Consider the following 19,918-nt stretch of genomic DNA (forward strand, 5'->3'; position numbering starts at 1 on the left):
CAGTCCTCTTGTACTTAAGTCGGCACTGTGCCTTTTGTATTAAATTCGTATGCAATTTCTGTGTTTCATTGTCAATAAGAAGGTCCAAGGGATTCAGTAAACCTGAAGTGAAGCATCGGAAACTAAAACCTGACTCACAGGAGAGGTTCAAATCATAGAAACTTAGAGTGTCGGTCCATTTGTACTTAAGTCGGCATTGTGACTTTTGTATTAATTTCGGATTAAAATTTCTGTGTTTCATCGTCAATAAGGAGGTCCAAGGGATACAGTAAACCTGAAGTGAAGCCTCAGCAACAAAAACTGGACTCACAGGAGAGGTTCAAATCATACAAAGTTAGAGTGTCAGTCCTCTTGTACTTAGGTCGGCATTGTGCCTTATGTATTAAATTCGGATGTAATTTCTGTGTTTCATGCTTTATAAGCAAGTCCAAGGGATTCAGTAAACCTGAAGTGAAGCATCGGAATCTAACACGGGACTCACAGGAGTGGTTCAAACCATAGAAAGTTAGAGTGTCAGTCCTCTTGTACTTAAGTCAGCATTGTGCCTTTTGTATTAAATTCGGATGCAATTTCTGTGTTTCATCGTCAATAAGAAATTCCAAGGGATACAGTAAATCTGAAGTGAAGTTTCGGAATCTAAAACTGGACTCACAGGAGAGGTTCAAATCATAGAAAGTTAGAGTGTCAATCCTCTTGTACTTTAGTCGGCATTGTGCCTTTTGTATTAAATTCGGATGCAATTTCTGTGTTTGATCGTCAATAAGATGGTCCAAGGGATACAGTAAACCTGAAGTGAAGCCTCGGCATCTAAAACTGGACTCACAGGAGAGGTTCAAATCATAGAAAATTAGAGTGTCAGTCCTCTTGTACTTAAGTCGGCATTGTGCCCTTTGTATTAAAATCGGATGCAATTTCTGTGTTTCATCGTCAATAAGAAGGTCCAAGGGATACATTATACCTAAAGTGAAGCATCGGAATCTAAAACTGGACTCACAGGAGCGGTTCAAATCATAGAAAGTTAGAGTGTCAGTCCTCTTGTACTTAAGTCGGCATTGTGCATTTTGTATTAAATTCGGATGCAATATCTGTGTTTCATCGTCAATAAGAAAGTCCAAGGGATACAGTAAAACTGAAGTGAAGCATCAGAATCTAAAACTGGCCTCACAGGAGTGGTTCAAATCATAGAAAGTTAGAGTGTCATTCCTGTTGTACTTAAGTCGGCATTGTGCCTGTTGTATTAAATTCGTATGCAATTTCTGTGTTTAATCGTCAATAAGAAGGTCCAAGGGATACAATAAACCTGAAGTGAAGCATTGGAATCTAAAACTGGACTCACAGGAGAGGTTCAAATAATAGAAAATTAGAGTGTCAGTCGTCTTGTACTTAAGTCGGCATTGTGCATTTTGTATTAAATTCGGATGCAATTTCTGTGTTTCATCGTCAATAAGAAGGTCCAAGGGATTCAGTAAACCTGAAGTGAAGCACCGAAATCTAAAACTATACTTACAGGTGAGGAACAAATCATAGAATGTTAGAGTGTCAGTTCTCTTGTACTTAAGTCGGCATTGTGCCTTTTGTATTAAATTCGGATGCAATTTCTGTGTTTCATCGTCAATAAGAAGGTCCAAGGGATACAGAAAACCTGAAGTGAAGCATCGGAATCTAAAATGTGGACTCACAGGTGAGGTTCAAATCATAGAAAATTAGAGTGTCAGTCCTCTTGTACTTAAGTCGGCATTGTGCATTTTGTATTAAATTCGGATGCAATTTCTGTGTTTCATCGTCAATAAGCAGGTCCAAGGGTTACAGTACACCTGAGGTGAAGCATCGGGATCTAAAACTGGACTCACACGAGAGGTTCAACTCATAGAAAGTTAGAGTGTCAGTCCTCTTGTACTTAAGTCGGCATTGTGCCTTTTGTATTAAATTCGGATGCAATTTCTGTGTTTCATCGTCAATAAGAAAGTCCAAGGGATACAGAAAACCTGAACTGAAGCATCGGAATCTAAACCTGGAATCACAGGAGAGGTTCAAATCAAAGAAAGTTAGAGTGTCAGTCCTCTTGTACTTAAGTCGGCATTGTGCTTTTGTATTAAATTCGGATGCAATTTCTGTGTTTCATCGTCAATAAGAGGGTCCAAGGTATACAGTAAACCTGAAGTGAAGCATCGGAATCTAAACCTGGACTCACAGGAGAGGTTCACATCATAGAAAGTTAGAGTGTCAGTCCTCTTGTACTTAAGTCGGCATTGTGCCTTTTGTATTAAATTCGGATGCAATTTCTGTGTTTCATGGTCAATAAGAAGGTCCAAGGTATACAGTAAACCTGAAGTGAAGCATCGGAATCTAAAACTGGACTCACCGGATTGGTTCAAAACATAGAAAGTTAGAGTGTCTGTCCTCTTGTACTTAAGTCGGCACTGTGCGTTTTGGATTAAATTCGTATGCAATTTCTGTGTTTCATTGTCAATAAGAAGGTCCAAGTGATTCAATAAACCTGAAGTGAAACATCGGAAACTAAAACCTGACTCACAGGAGAGGTTCAAATAATAGAAACTTAGAGTGTCAGTCCTCTTGTACTTAAGTCGGCATTGTGCCTCTTGTATTAATTTCGGATGCAATTTCTGTGTTTTATCGTCTATAAGAAGTCCAAGGGATGCAGTAAACCTGAAGCGAAGCTTCGGCAACAAAAACTGGACTCACAGGAGAAGTTCAAATCATAGAAAGTTAGAGTGTCGGTCCCCTTGTACTTAAGTCGGCATTGTGCATTTTGTATTAAATTCGGATGCAATTTCGGTGTTTCATCATCAATAAGAAGGTCCAAGGGATACAGAAAACCTGAAGTGAAGCATCGGAATCTAAAACTGGAATCACAGGAGAGGTACAAAGCAAAGATAATTAGAGTGTCAGTCCTCTTGTACTTAAGTCGGCATTGGGCCTTTTGTATTAATTTCGGATGCAATTTCCGTGTTTCATCGTCAATTAGAAGGTCCAAGGGATACAGTAAACCTGAAGTGAAGCATCGGAATCTAAAACTGGATTCACAGGATATGTTCAAATAATAGAAAGTTAGAGTGTCAGTCCTCTTGTTCTTAAGTCGGCATTGTGCCTTTTGTATTAAATTCGGATGCAATTGCTGTGTTTCATCATCAATAAGAAGGTCCAAGGGATACAGAAAACCTGAAGTGAAGCATCGGAATCTAAAACTGGAATCACAGGAGAGGTACAAAACAAAGATAATTAGAGTGTCAGTCCTCTTGTACTTAAGTCGGCATTGGGCCTTTTGTATTAATTTCGGATGCAATTTCCGTGTTTCATCGTCAATAAGAAGGTCCAAGGGATACAGTAAAGCTGAAGTGAAGCATCGGAATCTGAAACGGGACTCACAGGAGAGGTTCAAATCATAGAAAGTTAGGGTGTCAGTCCTCTTGTACTTAAGTCGGTATTGTGCCTTTTGTATTAAATTCGGATGCAATTTCCGTGTTTCATCGTGAATAAGAAGGTCCAAGGGATACAGTAAACCTGAAGTGAAGCCTCGGCAAAAAAAACTGGACTCACAGGAGAGGATCAAATCTTAGAAAGTTAGAGTGTCTGTCCTCTTGTACTTAAGTCGGCATTGTGCCTTTTGTATTAAATTCGGACGCAATTTCTGTGTTTAATCGTCAATAAGAAGGTCCAAGGGATACAGTAAACTTGAAGTGAAGCATCGGAATCTAAAACTGGAATCACAGGAGAGGTTCAAATCATAGAAAGTTAGAGTGTCAGTCCTCTTGTACTTAGGTCGGCAATGTGCCTTTTGTATTAAATTCGGATGTAATTTCTGTGTTTCATGCTTTATAAGTAGGTCCAAGGGATACAGTAAACCTGAAGTGAAGCATCGGCATCTAACACGGGACTCACAGGAGTGGTTCAAATCATAGAAAGTTAGAGTGTCAGTCCTCTTGTACTTAAGTCAGCATTGTGCCTTTTGTATTAAATTCGGATGCAATTTCTGTGTTTCATCGTCAATAAGAAGGTCCAAGGGATACAGTAAATCTGTAGTGAAGTATCGGAATCTAAAACTGGACTCACAGGAGAGGTTCAAATCATAGAAAGTTAGAGTGTCAGTCCTCTTGTACTTAAGTCGGCATTGGGCTTTTGTATTAAATTCGGATGCAATTTCTGTGTTTCATCGTCAATAAGAAGGTCCGAGGTATACAGTAAACCTGAAGTGAAGCATCGAAATCTAAACCTGGACTCACAGGAGAGGTTCAAATCATAGAAAGCTAGAGTGTCAGTCCTCTTGTACTTAAGTCGGCATTGTGCCTTTTGTATTAAATTCGGATGCAATTTCTGTGTTTCATGGTCAATAAGAAGGTCCAAGGGATACAGTAAACCTGAAGTGAAGCATCGGAATCTAAAACTGGACTCACCGGAGTGGTTCAAATCAAAGAAAGTTAGAGTGTCTGTCCTCTTGTACTTAAGTCGGCACTGTGCGTTTTGTATTAAATTCGTATGCAATTTCTGTGTTTCATTGTCAATAAGAAGGTCCAAGTGATTCAGTAAACCTGAAGTGAAGCATCGGAATCTAACACGGGCCTCACAGGAGTGGTTCAAATCATAGAAAGTTAGAGTGTCAGTCCTCTTGTACTTAAGTCAGCATTGTGCCTCTTGTACTAATTTCGAATGCAATTTCTGTGTTTTATCGTCTATAAGAAGTCCAAGGGATACAGTAAACCTGAAGCGAAGCTTCGGCAACAAAGTCTGGACTCACAGGAGACGTTCAAATGATAGAAAGTTAGAGGGTCGGTCCCCTTGTACTTAAGTCGGCATTGTGCATTTTGTATTAAATTCGGATGCAATTTCTGTGTTTCATCGTCAATAAGAATGTCCAAGGGATACAGTAAACCTGAAGTGAAGCATCGGAATCTAAAACTGGATTCACAGGAGATGTTCAAATAATAGAAAGTTAGAGTTTCAGTCCTCTTGTTCTTAAGTCGGCATTGTGCCTTTTGTATTGAATTGGGATGCAATTTCCGTGTTTCATCGTCAATAAGAAGGTCCAAGGGATACTGTAAAGCTGAAGTGAAGCATCGGAATCTAAAACGGGACTCACAGGAGAGGTTCAAATCATAGAAAGTTAGGGTGTCAGTCCTCTTGTACTGAAGTCGGTATTGTGCCTTTTGTATTAAATTCGGATGCAATTTCCGTGTTTCATCGTGACTAAGAAGGTCCAAGGGATACAGTAAACCTGAAGTGAAGCATCAGAATCTAAAAGGAGTGGTTCAAATCATAGAAAGATAGAGTGTCAGTCCTCTTGTACTTAAGTCGGCACTGTGCCTTTTGTATTAAATTCGTATGCAATTTCTGTGTTTCATTGTCAATAAGAAGGTCGAAGGGATTCAGTAAACCTGAAGTGAAGCATCGGAAACTAAAACCTGACTCACAGGAGAGGTTCAAATCATAGAAAGTTAGAGTGTCTGTCCTCTTGTACTTAAGTCGGCATTGTGCCTTTTGTATTAAATTCGGTCGCAATTTCTGTGTTTAATCGTCAATAAGAAGGTCCAAGGGATACAGTAAACTTGAAGTGAAGCATCGGAATCTAAAACTGGAATCACAGGAGCGGTTCAAATCATAGAAAGTTAGAGTATCAGTCCTCTTGTACTTAGGTCGGCATTGTGCCTTTTGTATTAAATTCGGATGTAATATCTGTGTTTCATGCTTTATAAGCAGATCCAAGGGATACAGTAAACCTGAAGTGAAGCATCGGAATCTAACACGGGACTCACAGGAGTGGTTCAAATCATAGAAAGTTAGAGTGTCAGTCCTCTTGTACTTAAGTCTGCACTGTGCGTTTTGTATTAAATTCGTATGCAATTTCTGTGTTCCATTGTCAATAAGAAGGTCCAAGTGATTCAGTAAACCTGAAGTGAAGCATCGGAAACTAAACCCTGACTCACAGGAGAGGGTCAAATCATAGAAAGTTAGAGTGTCAGTGCTCTTGTCCTTAAGTCGGCATTGTGCCTCTTGTATTAATTTCGGATGCAATTTCTGCGTTTTATCGTCTATAAGAAGTCCAAGGGATACAGTAAACCTGAAGCGAAGCTTCGGCAACAAAAACTGGACTCTCAGGAGAGGTTCAAATCAGAGAAAGTTAGAGTGCCAGTCCTCTTTAACTTAAGTCGGCATTGTTCCTTTTGTATTAAAATCGGATGCAATTTCTGTGCTTCATCGTGAATAAGAAGGTCCAAGGGGTACAGTAAACCTGAAGTGAAACATCGGAATCTAAAACTGAACTCACAGGAGAGGTTCAAATCAGAGAAAGTTAGAGTGTCAGTTCTCTTGTACTTAAGTCGACATTGTGACTTTTGTATTAATTTCGGATGCAATTTCTGTGTTTCATCGTCAATAAGAAGGTCCAAGGGATACAGTAAACCTGAAGTGAAGCCTCGGCAACAAAAACTGCACTCACAGGAGACGTTCAAATCATTGAAAGACAGAGTGTCGGTCCTCTTGTACGTAGGTCGGCATTGTGCATTTTGTATTATATTCGGATACAATTTCTGTGTTTCATCGTCAGTAAAAAGGTCCAAGGGATACAGTAAACCTGAAGTGAAGCATCGGAATCTAAAACTGGATTCACAGGAGATGTTCAAATAATAGAAAGTTAGAGTGTCAGTCCTCTTGTACTTAAGTCGGCATTGTGCCTTTTGTATTAAATTGGGATCCAATTTCTGTGTTTCATCATCAATAAGAAGGTCCAAGGGATACAGAAAACCTGAAGTGAAGCATCGGAATCTAAAACTGGAATCACAGGACAGGTACAAAACAAAGAAAATTAGAGTGACAGTCCTCTTGTACTTAAGTCGGCATTGGGCCTTTTGTATTAATTTCGGATGCAATTTCCGTGTTTCATCGTCAATAAGAAGGTCCAAGGGATACAGTAAAGCTGAAGTGAAGCATCGGAATCTAAAACGGGACTCACAGGAGAGGTTCAAATCATAGAAAGTTAGGGTGTCAGTCCTCTTGTACTTAAGTCGGCATTGTGCCTTTTGTATTAAATTCGGATGCAATTTCCGTGTTTCATCGTGAATAAGAAGGTCCAAGGGATACAGTAAACCTGAAGTGAAGCATCAGAATCTAAAAGGAGTGGTTCAAATCATAGAAAGATAGAGTGTCAGTCCTCTTGTACTTAAGTCGGCACTGTGCCTTTTGTATTAAATTCGTATGGAATTTCTGTGTTTCATTGTCAATAAGAAGGTCCAAGAGATTCAGTAAACCTGAAGTGAAGCATCGGAAACTAAAACCTGACTCACAGGAGAGGTTCAAATCATAGAAACTTAGAGTGTCAGTCCTCTTGTACTTATGTCGGCATTGTGACTTTTGTATTCATTTCGGATGCAATTTCTGTGTTTTATCGTCAATAAGAAGGTCCAAGGGATACAGTAAACCTGAAGTGAAGCCACGGCAACAAAAACTGGACTCACAGGAGAGGTGCGAATCATAGAAAATTAGAGTGTCAGTCCTCTTGTACTTAAGTCGGCATTGTGCCTTTTGTATTAAATTCGGACGCAATTTCTGTGTTTAATCGTCAATAAGAAGGTCTAAGGGATACTGTAAATCTGAAGTGAAGCTTCGGAATCTAAAAAGTGGACTCACTGGAGAGGTCCAAATCATAGAAATTTAGAGTGTCAGTACTCTTGTACTTAAGTCGTCATTGTGCCTTAAGTATTAAATTCGGATGCAATTTCTGTGTTTCATCGTCAATAAGATGGTCCAAGGGATACAGTAAACTTGAAGTGAAGCATCGGAATCTAAAACTGGAATCACAGGAGAGATTCAAATCATAGAAAGTTAGAGTGTCAGTCCTCTTGTACTTAGGTCGGCATTGTGCCTTTTGTATGAAATTCGGATGTAATTTCTGTGTTTCATGCTTTATGAGCAGGTCCAAGGGATACAGTAAACCTGAAGTGAAGCATCGGAATCTAAAACTGGACTCACAGGAGAGGTTCAAATCATAGAAAATTAGAGTGTCAGTCCTCTTGTACTTAAGTCAGCATTGTGCCTTTTGTATTAAATTCGAAAGCAATTTCTGTGTTTCATCGTCAATAAGAAGGTCCTAGGGATACAGTAAATCTGAAGTGAAGTATCGGAATCTAAAACTGGACTCACAGGAGAGGTTCAAATTATAGAAAGTTATAGTGTCAGTCCTCTTGTACTTAAATCGGCATTGTGCCTTTTGTATTAAATTCGGATGCAATTTCTGTGTTTCATCGTCAATAAGATGGTCCAAGGGATACAGTAAACCTGAAGTGAAGCCTCGGCATCTAAAACTGGACTCACAGGAGAGGTTCAAATCATAGAAAGTTAGAGTGTCAGTCCTCTTGTACTTAAGTCGGCATTGTGCCTTTTGTATTAAATTCGGATGAAATTTCTGTGTTTCATCGTCAATAAGAAAGTCCAAGGGATACAGTAAAACTGAAGTGAAGCATCAGAATCTAAAACTGGCCTCACAGGAGTGGTTCAAATCATAGAAAGTCAGAGTGTCATTCCTCTTGTACTTAAGTCGGCAGTGTGCCTGTTGTATTAAATTCGTATGCAATTTCTGTGTTTCATCGTCAATAAGATGGTCCAAGGGATACAATAAACCTGAAGTGAAGCATTGGAATCTAAAACTGGACTCACAGGAGAGGTTCAAATCATAGAAAATTAGAGTGTCAGTCCTCTTGTATTTAAGTTGGCATTGTGCATTTTGTATTAAATTCGGATGCAATTTCTGTGTTTCATCGTCAATAAGAAGGTCCGAGGGATACAGAAAACCTGAAGTGAAGCATCGGAATCTTAAACTGGAATCACAGGAGATTTTCAAATCAAAGAAAATTAGAGTGTCAGTCATCTTGTACTTAAGCCGGCATTGTGCCTTTTGTATTAAATTCGGATGCAATATCTGTGTTTCATCGTTAATAAGAAGGTCCAAGGGATACAGTAAACCTGAAGTGAAGCATCGGAATCTAAAACTGGACTCACAGGAGAGGGTCAAATCATAGAAAGTTAGAGTGTCAGTCCTCTTGTACTTATGTCGGCATTGTGCCTTTTGTATTAAGTTCGGATGCAATTTCTGTGTTTCACCGTCAATAAGAAGGTCCAAGGGATACAGTAAACCTGAAGTGAAGCATCGGAATCTAAAACTGGCCTCACCGGAGTGGATCAAATCATAGAAAGTTAGAGTGTCTGTCCTCTTGTACATAAGTCGGCATTGTGCCTTTTGTATTAATTTCGGATGCAATTTCTGTGTTTCATCGTCAATAAGAAGGTCCAAGGGATACAGTAAACCTGAAGTGAAGCATCGGAATCTAAAACTGGACTCACAGGTGAGGTTCAAATCATAGAAAGTTAGAGTGTCAGTCCTCTTGTACTTAAGTCGGCATTGTGACCTTTGTATTAATTTCGGATGCAATTTCTGTGTTTTATCGTCAATAAGAAGGTCCAAGGGATACAGTAAACCTGAAGTGAAGCCTCGGCAACAAAAACTGGACTCACAGGAGAGGTTCAAATTATAGAAAGTTATAGTGTCAGTCCTCTTGTACTTAAATCGGCATTGTGCCTTTTGTATTAAATTCGGATGCAATTTCTGTGTTTCATCGTCAATAAGATGGTCCAAGGGATACAGTAAACCTGAAGTGAAGCCTCGGCATCTAAAACTGGACTCACAGGAGAGGTTCAAATCATAGAAAATTAGAGTGTCAGTCCTCTTGTACTTAAGTCGGCATTGTGCCTATTGTATTAAAATCGGATGCAATTTCTGTGTTTCATCGTCAATAAGAAGGTCCAAGGGATACAGTAAATCGGAAGTGAAGCATCGTAATCTAAAACTGGACTCACAGGAGAGGTTCAAATCATAGAAAATTAGAGTGTCAGTCCTCTTGTACTTAAGTAGGCATTGTGCCTTTTGTATTAAATTCGGATGAAATTTCTGTGTTTCATCGTCAATAAGAAAGTCCAAGGGATACAGTAAAACTGAAGTGAAGCATCAGAATCTAAAACTGGCCTCACAGGAGTGGTTCAAATCATAGAAAGTGAGAGTGTCATTCCTCTTGTACTTAAGTCGGCATTGTGCCTGTTGTATTAAATTCGTATGCAATTTCTGTGTTTCATCGTCAATAAGATGGTCCAAGGGATACAATAAACCTGAAGTGAAGCATTGGAATCTAAAACTGGACTCACAGGAGAGGTTCAAATCATAGAAAATTAGAGTGTCAGTCCTCTTGTACTTAAGTCGGCATTGTGCATTTTGTATTAAATTCGGATGCAATTTCTGTGTTTCATCGTCAATAAGAAGGTCCCAGGGATACAGAAAACCTGAAGTGAAGCATCGGAATCTAAAACTGGAATCACAGGAGCGGTTCAAATCATAGAAAGTTAGAGTATCAGTCCTCTTGTACTTAGGTCGGCATTGTGCCTTTTGTATGAAATTCGGATGTAATTTCTGTGTTTCATGCTTTATAAGCAGGTCCAAGGGATACAGTAAACCTGAAGTGAAGCATCGGAATCTAAAACTGGACTCACAGGAGAGGTTCAAATCATAGAAAATTAGAGTGTCAGTCCTCTTGTACTTAAGTCAGCATTGTGCCTTTTGTATTAAATTCGAAAGCAATTTCTGTGTTTCATCGTCAATAAGAAGGTCCTAGGGATACAGTAAATCTGAAGTGAAGTATCGGAAACTAAAACTGGACTCACAGGAGAGGTTCAAATTCTAGAAAGTTATAGTGTCAGTCCTCTTGTACTTAAATCGGCATTGTGCCTTTTGTATTAAATTCGGATGCAATTTCTGTGTTTCATCGTCAATAAGATGGTCCAAGGGATACAGTAAACCTGAAGTGAAGCCTCGGCATCTAAAACTGGACTCACAGGAGTGGTTCAAATCATAGAAAATTAGAGTGTCAGTCCTCTTGTACTTAAGTCGGCATTGTGCCTTTTGTATTAAAATCGGATGCAATTTCTGTGTTTCATCGTCAATAAGAAGGTCCAAGGGATACAGTAAATCGGAAGTGAAGCATCGTAATCTAAAACTGGACTCACAGGAGAGGTTCAAATCATAGAAAGTTAGAGTGTCAGTCCTCTTGTACCTAAGTCGGCATTGTGCCTTTTGTATTAAATTCCGATGAAATTTCTGTGTTTCATCGTCAATAAGAAAGTCCAAGGGATACAGTAAAACTGAAGTGAAGCATCAGAATCTAAAACTGGCCTCACAGGAGTGGTTCAAATCATAGAAAGTCAGAGTGTCATTCCTCTTGTACTTAAGTCGGCAGTGTGCCTGTTGTATTAAATTCGTATGCAATTTCTGTGTTTCATCGTCAATAAGATGGTCCAAGGGATACAATAAACCTGAAGTGAAGCCTCGGCAACAAAAACTGGACTCACAGGAGAGGTTCAAATTATAGAAAGTTATAGTGTCAGTCCTCTTGTACTTAAATCGGCATTGTGCCTTTTGTATTAAATTCGGATGCAATTTCTGTGTTTCATCGTCAATAAGATGGTCCAAGGGATACAGTAAACCTGAAGTGAAGCCTCGGCATCTAAAACTGGACTCACAGGAGAGGTTCAAATCATAGAAAATTAGAGTGTCAGTCCTCTTGTACTTAAGTCGCCATTGTGCCTTTTGTATTAAAATCGGATGCAATTTCTGTGTTTCATCGTCAATAAGAAGGTCCAAGGGATACAGTAAATCGGAAGTGAAGCATCGTAATCTAAAACTGGACTCACAGGAGAGGTTCAAATCATAGAAAGTTAGAGTGTCAGTCCTCTTGTACTTAAGTAGGCATTGTGCCTTTTGTATTAAATTCGGATGAAATTTCTGTGTTTCATCGTCAATAAGAAAGTCCAAGGGATACAGTAAAACTGAAGTGAAGCATCAGAATCTAAAACTGGCCTCACAGGAGTGGTTCAAATCATAGAAAGTCAGAGTGTCATTCCTCTTGTACTTAAGTCGGCATTGTGCCTGTTGTATTAAATTCGTATGCAATTTCTGTGTTCCAATGTCAATAAGAAGGTCCAAGTGAATCAGTAAACCTGAAGTGAAGCATCGGAAACTAAAACCTGACTCACAGGAGAGGGTCAAATCATAGAAAGTTAGAGTGTCAGTGCTCTTGTCCTTAAGTCGGCATTGTGCCTCTTGTATTAATTTCGGATGCAATTTCTGCGTTTTATCGTCTATAAGAAGTCCAAGGGATACAGTAAACCTGAAGCGAAGCATCGGCAACAAAAACTGGACTCTCAGGAGAGGTTCAAATCAGAGAAAGTTAGAGTGCCAGTCCTCTTGTACTTAAGTCGGCATTGTTCCTTTTGTATTAAAATCGGATGCAATTTCTGTGCTTCATCGTCAATAAGAAGGTCCAAGGGGTACAGTAAACCTGAAGTGAAACATCGGAATCTAAAACTGAACTCACAGGAGAGGTTCAAATCAGAGAAAGTTAGAGTGTCAGTCCTCTTGTACTTAAGTCGGCACTGTGCCTTTTATATTAAATTCGTATGCAATTTCTGTGTTTCATTGTCAATAAGAAGGTCCAAGGGATTCAGTAAACCTGAAGTGAAGCATCGGAAACTAAAACCTGACTCACAGGAGAGGTTCAAATCATAGAAACTTAGAGTGTCAGTTCTCTTGTACTTAAGTCGACATTGTGACTTTTGTATTAATTTCGGATGCAATTTCTGTGTTTCATCGTCAATAAGAAGGTCCAAGGGATACAGTAAACCTGAAGTGAAGCCTCGGCAACAAAAACTGGACTCACAGGAGACGTTCAAATCATTGAAAGACAGAGTGTCGGTCCTCTTGTACGTAGGTCGGCATTGTGCATTTTGTATTATATTCGGATGCAATTTCTGTGTTTCATCGTCAGTAAGAAGGTCCAAGGGGTACACTAAACCTGAAGTGAAGCATCGGAATCTAAAACTGGATTCACAGGAGATGTTCAAATAATAGAAAGTTAGAGTGTCAGTCCTCTTGTACTTAAGTCGGCATTGTGCCTTTTGTATTAAATTGGGATCCAATTTCTGTGTATCATCATCAATAAGAAGGTCCAAGGGATACAGAAAACCTGAAGTGAAGCATCGGAATCTAAAACTGGAATCACAGGACAGGTACAAAACAAAGAAAATTAGAGTGTCAGTCCTCTTGTACTTAAGTCGGCATTGGGCCTTTTGAATTAATTTCGGATGCAATTTCCGTGTTTCATCGTCAATAAGAAGGTCCAAGGGATACAGTAAAGCTGAAGTGAAGCATCGGAATCTAAAACGGGACTCACAGGAGAGGTTCAAATCATAGAAAGTTAGGGTGTCAGTCCTCTTGTACTTAAGTCGGCATTGTGCCTTTTGTATTAAATTCGGATGCAATTTAAGTGTTTCATCGTGAATAAGAAGGTCCAAGGGATACAGTAAACCTGAAGTGAAGCATCAGATTCTAAAAGGAGTGGTTCAAATCATAGAAAGATAGAGTGTCAGTCCTCTTGTACTTAAGTCGGCACTGTGCCTTTTGTATTAAATTCGTATGCAATTTCTGTGTTTCATTGTCAATAAGAAGGTCCAAGGGATTCAGTAAACCTGAAGTGAAGCATCGGAAACTAAAACCTGACTCACAGGAGAGGTTCAAATCATAGAAACTTAGAGTGTCAGTCCTCTTGTACTTATGTCGGCATTGTGACTTTTGTATTCATTTCGGATGCAATTTCTGTGTTTTATCGTCAATAAGAAGGTCCAAGGGATTCAGTAAACCTGAAGTGAAGCCTCGGCAACAAAAACTGGACTCACAGGAGAGGTGCGAATCATAGAAAATTAGAGTGTCAGTCCTCTTGTACTTAAGTCGGCATTGTGCCTTTTGTATTAAATTCGGACGCAATTTCTGTGTTTAATCGTCAATAAGAAGGTCTAAGGGATACAGTAAATCTGAAGTGAAGCATCGGAATCTAAAACTGGAATCACAGGAGAGGTTCAAATCATAGAAAGTTAGAGTGTCAGTCCTCTTGTACTTAGGTCGGCATTGTGCCTTTTGTATGAAATTCGGATGTAATTTCTGTGTTTCATGCTTTATAAGCAGGTCCAAGGGATACAGTAAACCTGAAGTGAAGCATCGGAATCTAAAACTGGACTCACAGGAGAGGTTCAAATCATAGAAAATTAGAGTGTCAGTCCTCTTGTACTTAAGTCAGCATTGTGCCTTTTGTATTAAATTCGAATGCAATTTCTGTGTTTCATCGTCAATAAGAAGGTCCTAGGGATACAGTAAATCTGAAGTGAAGTATCGGAATCTAAAACTGGACTCACAGGAGAGGTTCAAATTATAGAAAGTTATAGTGTCAGTCCTCTTGTACTTAAATCGGCATTGTGCCTTTTGTATTAAATTCGGATGCAATTTCTGTGTTTCATCGTCAATAAGATGGTCCAAGGGATACAGTAAACCTGAAGTGAAGCCTCGGCATCTAAAACTGGACTCACAGGAGAGGTTCAAATCATAGAAAATTAGAGTGTCAGTCCTCTTGTACTTAAGTCGGCATTGTGCCTTTTGTATTAAAATCGGATGCAATTTCTGTGTTTCATCGTCAATAAGAAGGTCCAAGGGATACGGTAAATCGGAAGTGAAGCATCGTAATCTAAAACTGGACTCACAGGAGAGGTTCAAATCATAGAAAGTTAGAGTGTCAGTCCTCTTGTACTTAAGTCGGCATTGTGCCGTTTGTATTAAGTTCCGATGAAATTTCTGTGTTTCATCGTCAATAAGAAAGTCCAAGGGATACAGTACAACTGAAGTGAAGCATCAGAATCTAAAACTGGCCTCACAGGAGTGGTTCAAATCATAGAAAGTCAGAGTGTCATTCCTCTTGTACTTAAGTCGGCATTGTGCCTGTTGTATTAAATTCGTATGCAATTTCTGTGTTTCATCGTCAATAAGATGGTCCAAGGGATACAATAAACCTGAAGTGAAGCATTGGAATCTAAAACTGGACTCACAGGAGAGGTTCAAATCATAGAAAATTTGAGTGTCAGTCCTCTTGTACTTAAGTCGGCATTGTGCATTTTGTATTAAATTCGGATGCAATTTCTGTGTTTCATCGTCAATAAGAAGGTCCAAGGGATACAGAAAACCTGAAGTGAAGCATCGGATTCTTAAACTGGAATCACAGGAGATTTTCAAATCAAAGAAAATTAGAGTGTCAGTCATCTTGTACTTAAGCCGGCATTGTGCCTTTTGTATTAAATTCGGATGCAATTTCTGTGTTTCATCGTTAATAAGAAGGTCCAAGGGATACAGTAAACCTGAACTGAAGCATCGGAATCTAAAACTGGACTCACAGGAGAGGGTCAAATCATAGAAAGTTAGAGTGTCAGTCCTCTTGTACTTATGTCGGCATTGTGCCTTTTGTATTAAGTTCGGATGCAATTTCTGTGTTTCACCGTCATTAAGAAGGTCCAAGGGATACAGTAAACCTGAAGTGAAGCATCGGAATCTAAAACTGGCCTCACCGGAGTGGATCAAATCATAGAAAGTTAGAGTGTCTGTCCTCTTGTACATAAGTCGGCATTGTGCCTTTTGTATTAATTTCGGCTGCAATTTCTGTGTTTCATCGTCAATAAGAAGGTCCAAGGGATACAGTAAACCTGAAGTGAAGCATCGGAATCTAAAACTGGACTCACAGGTGAGGTTCAAATCATAGAAAGTTAGAGTGTCAGTCCTCTTGTACTTAAGTCGGCATTGTGACTTTTGTATTAATTTCGGATGCAATTTCTGTGTTTTTTATCGTCAATAAGAAGGTCCAAGGGATACAGTAAACCTGAAGTGAAGCCTCGGCAACAAAAACTGGACTCACAGGAGAGGTTCAAATTATAGAAAGTTATAGTGTCAGTCCTCTTGTACTTAAATCGGCATTGTGCCTTTTGTATTAAATTCGGATGCAATTTCTGTGTTTCATCGTCAATAAGATGGTCCAAGGGATACAGTAAACCTGAAGTGAAGCCTCGGCATCTAAAACTGGACTCACAGGAGAGGTTCAAATCATAGAAAATTAGAGTGTCAGTCCTCTTGTACTTAAGTCGGCATTGTGCCTTTTGTATTAAAATCGGATGCAATTTCTGTGTTTCATCGTCAATAAGAAGGTCCAAGGGATACAGTAAATCGGAAGTGAAGCATCGTAATCTAAAACTGGACTCACAGGAGAGATTCAAATCATAGAAAGTTAGAGTGTCAGTCCTCTTGTACTTAAGTAGGCATTGTGCCTTTTGTATTAAATTCGGATGAAATTTCTGTGTTTCATCGTCAATAAGAAAGTCCCAGGGATACAGTAAAACTGAAGTGAAGCATCAGAATCTAAAACTGGCCTCACAGGAGTGGTTCAAATCATAGAAAGTCAGAGTGTCATTCCTCTTGTACTTAAGTCGGCATTGTGCCTGTTGTATTAAATTCGTATGCAATTTCTGTGTTTCATCGTCAATAAGATGGTCCAAGGGATACAATAAACCTGAAGTGAAGCATTGGAATCTAAAACTGGACTCACAGGAGAGGTTCAAATCATAGAAAATTAGAGTGTCAGTCCTCTTGTACTTAAGTCGGCATTGTGCATTTTCTATTAAATTCGGATGCAATTTCTGTGTTTCATCGTCAATAAGAAGGTCCCAGGGATACAGAAAACCTGAAGTGAAGCATCGGAATCTAAAACTGGAATCACAGGAGCGGTTCAAATCATAGAAAGTTAGAGTATCAGTCCTCTTGTACTTAGGTCGGCATTGTGCCTTTTGTATTAAATTCGGATGTAATATCTGTGTTTCATGCTTTATAAGCAAGTCCAAGGGATACAGTAAACCTGAAGTGAAGCATCGGAATCTAACACGGGACTCACAGGAGTGGTTCAAATCATAGAAAGTTAGAGTGTCAGTCCTCTTGTAGTTAAGTCAGCATTGTGCCTTTTGTATTAAATTCGGATGCAATTTCTGTGTTTCATCGTCAATAAGAAGGTCCAAGAGATACAGTAATTCTGAAGTGAAGTATCGGAATCTAAAACTGGACTCACAGGAGAGGTTCAAATCATAGAAAGTTAGAGTGTCAGTCCTCTTGTACTTAAGTCTGCACTGTGCGTTTTGTATTAAATTCGTATTCAATTTCTGTGTTCCATTGTCAATAAGAAGGTCCAAGTGATTCAGTAAACCAGAAGTGAAGCATCGGAAACTAAAACCTGACTCACAGGAGAGGGTCAAATCATAGAAAGTTAGAGTGTCAGTGCTCTTGTCCTTAAGTCGGCATTGTGCCTCTTGTATTAATTTCGGATGCAATTTCTGCGTTTTAGCGTCTATAAGAAGTCCAAGGGATACAGTAAACCTGAAGCGAAGCTTCGGCAACAAAAACTGGACTCTCAGGAGAGGTTCAAATCAGAGAAAGTTAGAGTGCCAGTCCTCTTGTACTTAAGTCGGCATTGTTCCTTTTGTATTAAAATCGGATGCAATTTCTGTGCTTCATCGTCAATAAGAAGGTCCAAGGGGTACAGTAAACCTGAAGTGAAACATCGGAATCTAAAACTGAACTCACAGGAGAGGTTCAAATCAGAGAAAGTTAGAGTGTCAGTCCTCTTGTACTTAAGTCGGCACTGTGCCTTTTGTATTAAATTCGTATGCAATTTCTGTGTTTCATTGTCAATAAGAAGGTCCAAGGGATTCAGTAAACCTGAAGTGAAGCATCGGAAACTAAAACCTGACTCACAGGAGAGGTTCAAATCATAGAAACTTAGAGTGTCAGTTCTCTTGTACTTAAGTCGACATTGTGACTTTTGTATTAATTTCGGATGCAATTTCTGTGTTTCATCGTCAATAAGAAGGTCCAAGGGATACAGTAAAGCTGAAGTGAAGCATCGGAATCTAAAACGGGACTCACAGGAGAGGTTCAAATCATAGAAAGTTAGGGTGTCAGTCCTCTTGTACTTAAGTCGGCATTGTGCCTTTTGTATTAAATTCGGATGCAATTTCCGTGTTTCATCGTGAATAAGAAGGTCCAAGGGATACAGTAAACCTGAAGTGAAGCATCAGAATCCAAAAGGAGTTGTTCAAATCATAGAAAGATAGAGTGTCAGTCCTCTTGTACTTAAGTCGGCACTGTGCCTTTTGTATTAAATTCGTATGCAATTTCTGTGTTTCATTGTCAATAAGAAGGTCCAAGGGATTCAGTAAACCTGAAGTGAAGCATCGGAAACTAAAACCTGACTCACAGGAGAGGTTCAAATCATAGAAACTTAGAGTGTCAGTCCTCTTGTACTTATGTCGGCATTGTGACTTTTGTATTCATTTCGGATGCAATTTCTGTGTTTTATCGTCAATAAGAAGGTCCAAGGGATACAGTAAACCTGAAGTGAAGCCTCGGCAACAAAAACTGAACTCACAGGAGAGATGCGAATCATAGAAAATTAGAGTGTCAGTCCTCTTGTACTTAAGTCGGCATTGTGCCTTTTGTATTAAATTCGGACGCAATTTCTGTGTTTAATCGTCAATAAGAAGGTCTAAGGGATACAGTAAATCTGAAGTGAAGCATCGGAATCTAAAAAGTGGACTCACAGGAGAGGTCCAAATCATAGAAATTTAGAGTGTCAGTACTCTTGTACTTAAGTCGTCATTGTGCCTTTTGTATTAAATTCGGATGCAATTACTGTGTTTCATCGTCAATAAGAAGGTCCAAGGGATACAGTAAACTTGAAGTGAAGCATCGGAATCTAAAACTGGAATCACAGGAGAGGTTCAAATCATAGAAAGTTAGAGTGTCAGTCCTCTTGTACTTAGGTCGGCATTGTGCCTTTTGTATGAAATTCGGATGTAATTTCTGTGTTTCATGCTTTATAAGCAGGTCCAAGGGATACAGTAAACCTGAAGTGAGGCATCGGAATCTAAAACTGGACTCACAGGAGAGGTTCAAATCATAGAAAATTAGAGTGTCAGTCCTCTTGTACTTAAGTCAGCATTGTGCCTTTTGTATTAAATTCGAATGCAATTTCTGTGTTTCATCGTCAATAAGAAGGTCCTAGGGATACAGTAAATCTGAAGTGAAGTATCGGAATCTAAAACGGGACTCACAGGAGTGGTTCAAATCATAGAAAGTTAGGGTGTCAGTCCTCTTGTACTTAAGTCGGCATTGTGCCTTTTGTATTAAATTCGGATGCAATTTCCGTGTTTCATCGTGAATAAGAAGGTCCAAGGGATACAGTAAACCTGAAGTGAAGCATCAGAATCTAAAAGGAGTGGTTCAAATCATAGAAAGATAGAGTGTCAGTCCTCTTGTACTTAAGTCGGCATTGTGCCTGTTGTATTAAATTCGTATGCAATTTCTGTGTTTCATCGTCAATAAGATGGTCCAAGGGATACAATAAACCTGAAGTGAAGCATTGGAATCTAAAACTGGACTCACAGGAGAGGTTCAAATCATAGAAAATTAGAGTGTCAGTCCTCTTGTACTTAAGTCGGCATTGTGCATTTTGTATTAAATTCGGATGCAATTTCTGTGTTTCATCGTCAATAAGAAGGTCCCAGGGATACAGAAAACCTGAAGTGAAGCATCGGAATCTTAAACTGGAATCACAGGAGATTTTCAAATCAAAGAAAATTAGAGTGTCAGTCATCTTGTACTTAAGCCGGCATTGTGCCTTTTGTATTAAATTCGGATGCAATATCTGTGTTTCATCGTTAATAAGAAGGTCCAAGGGATACAGTAAACCTGAAGTGAAGCATCGGAATCTAAAACTGGACTCACAGGAGAGGGTCAAATCATAGAAAGTTAGAGTGTCAGTCCTCTTGTACTTATGTCGGCATTGTGCCTTTTGTATTAAGTTCGGATGCAATTTCTGTGTTTCACCGTCAATAAGAAGGTCCAAGGGATACAGTAAACCTGAAGTGAAGCATCGGAATCTAAAACTGGCCTCAC

The sequence above is a fragment of the Schistocerca serialis genome, chromosome 3 (genome assembly GCF_023864345.2).
Source record: "Schistocerca serialis cubense isolate TAMUIC-IGC-003099 chromosome 3, iqSchSeri2.2, whole genome shotgun sequence".
Lineage (NCBI taxonomy): Eukaryota > Metazoa > Arthropoda > Insecta > Orthoptera > Acrididae > Schistocerca > Schistocerca serialis.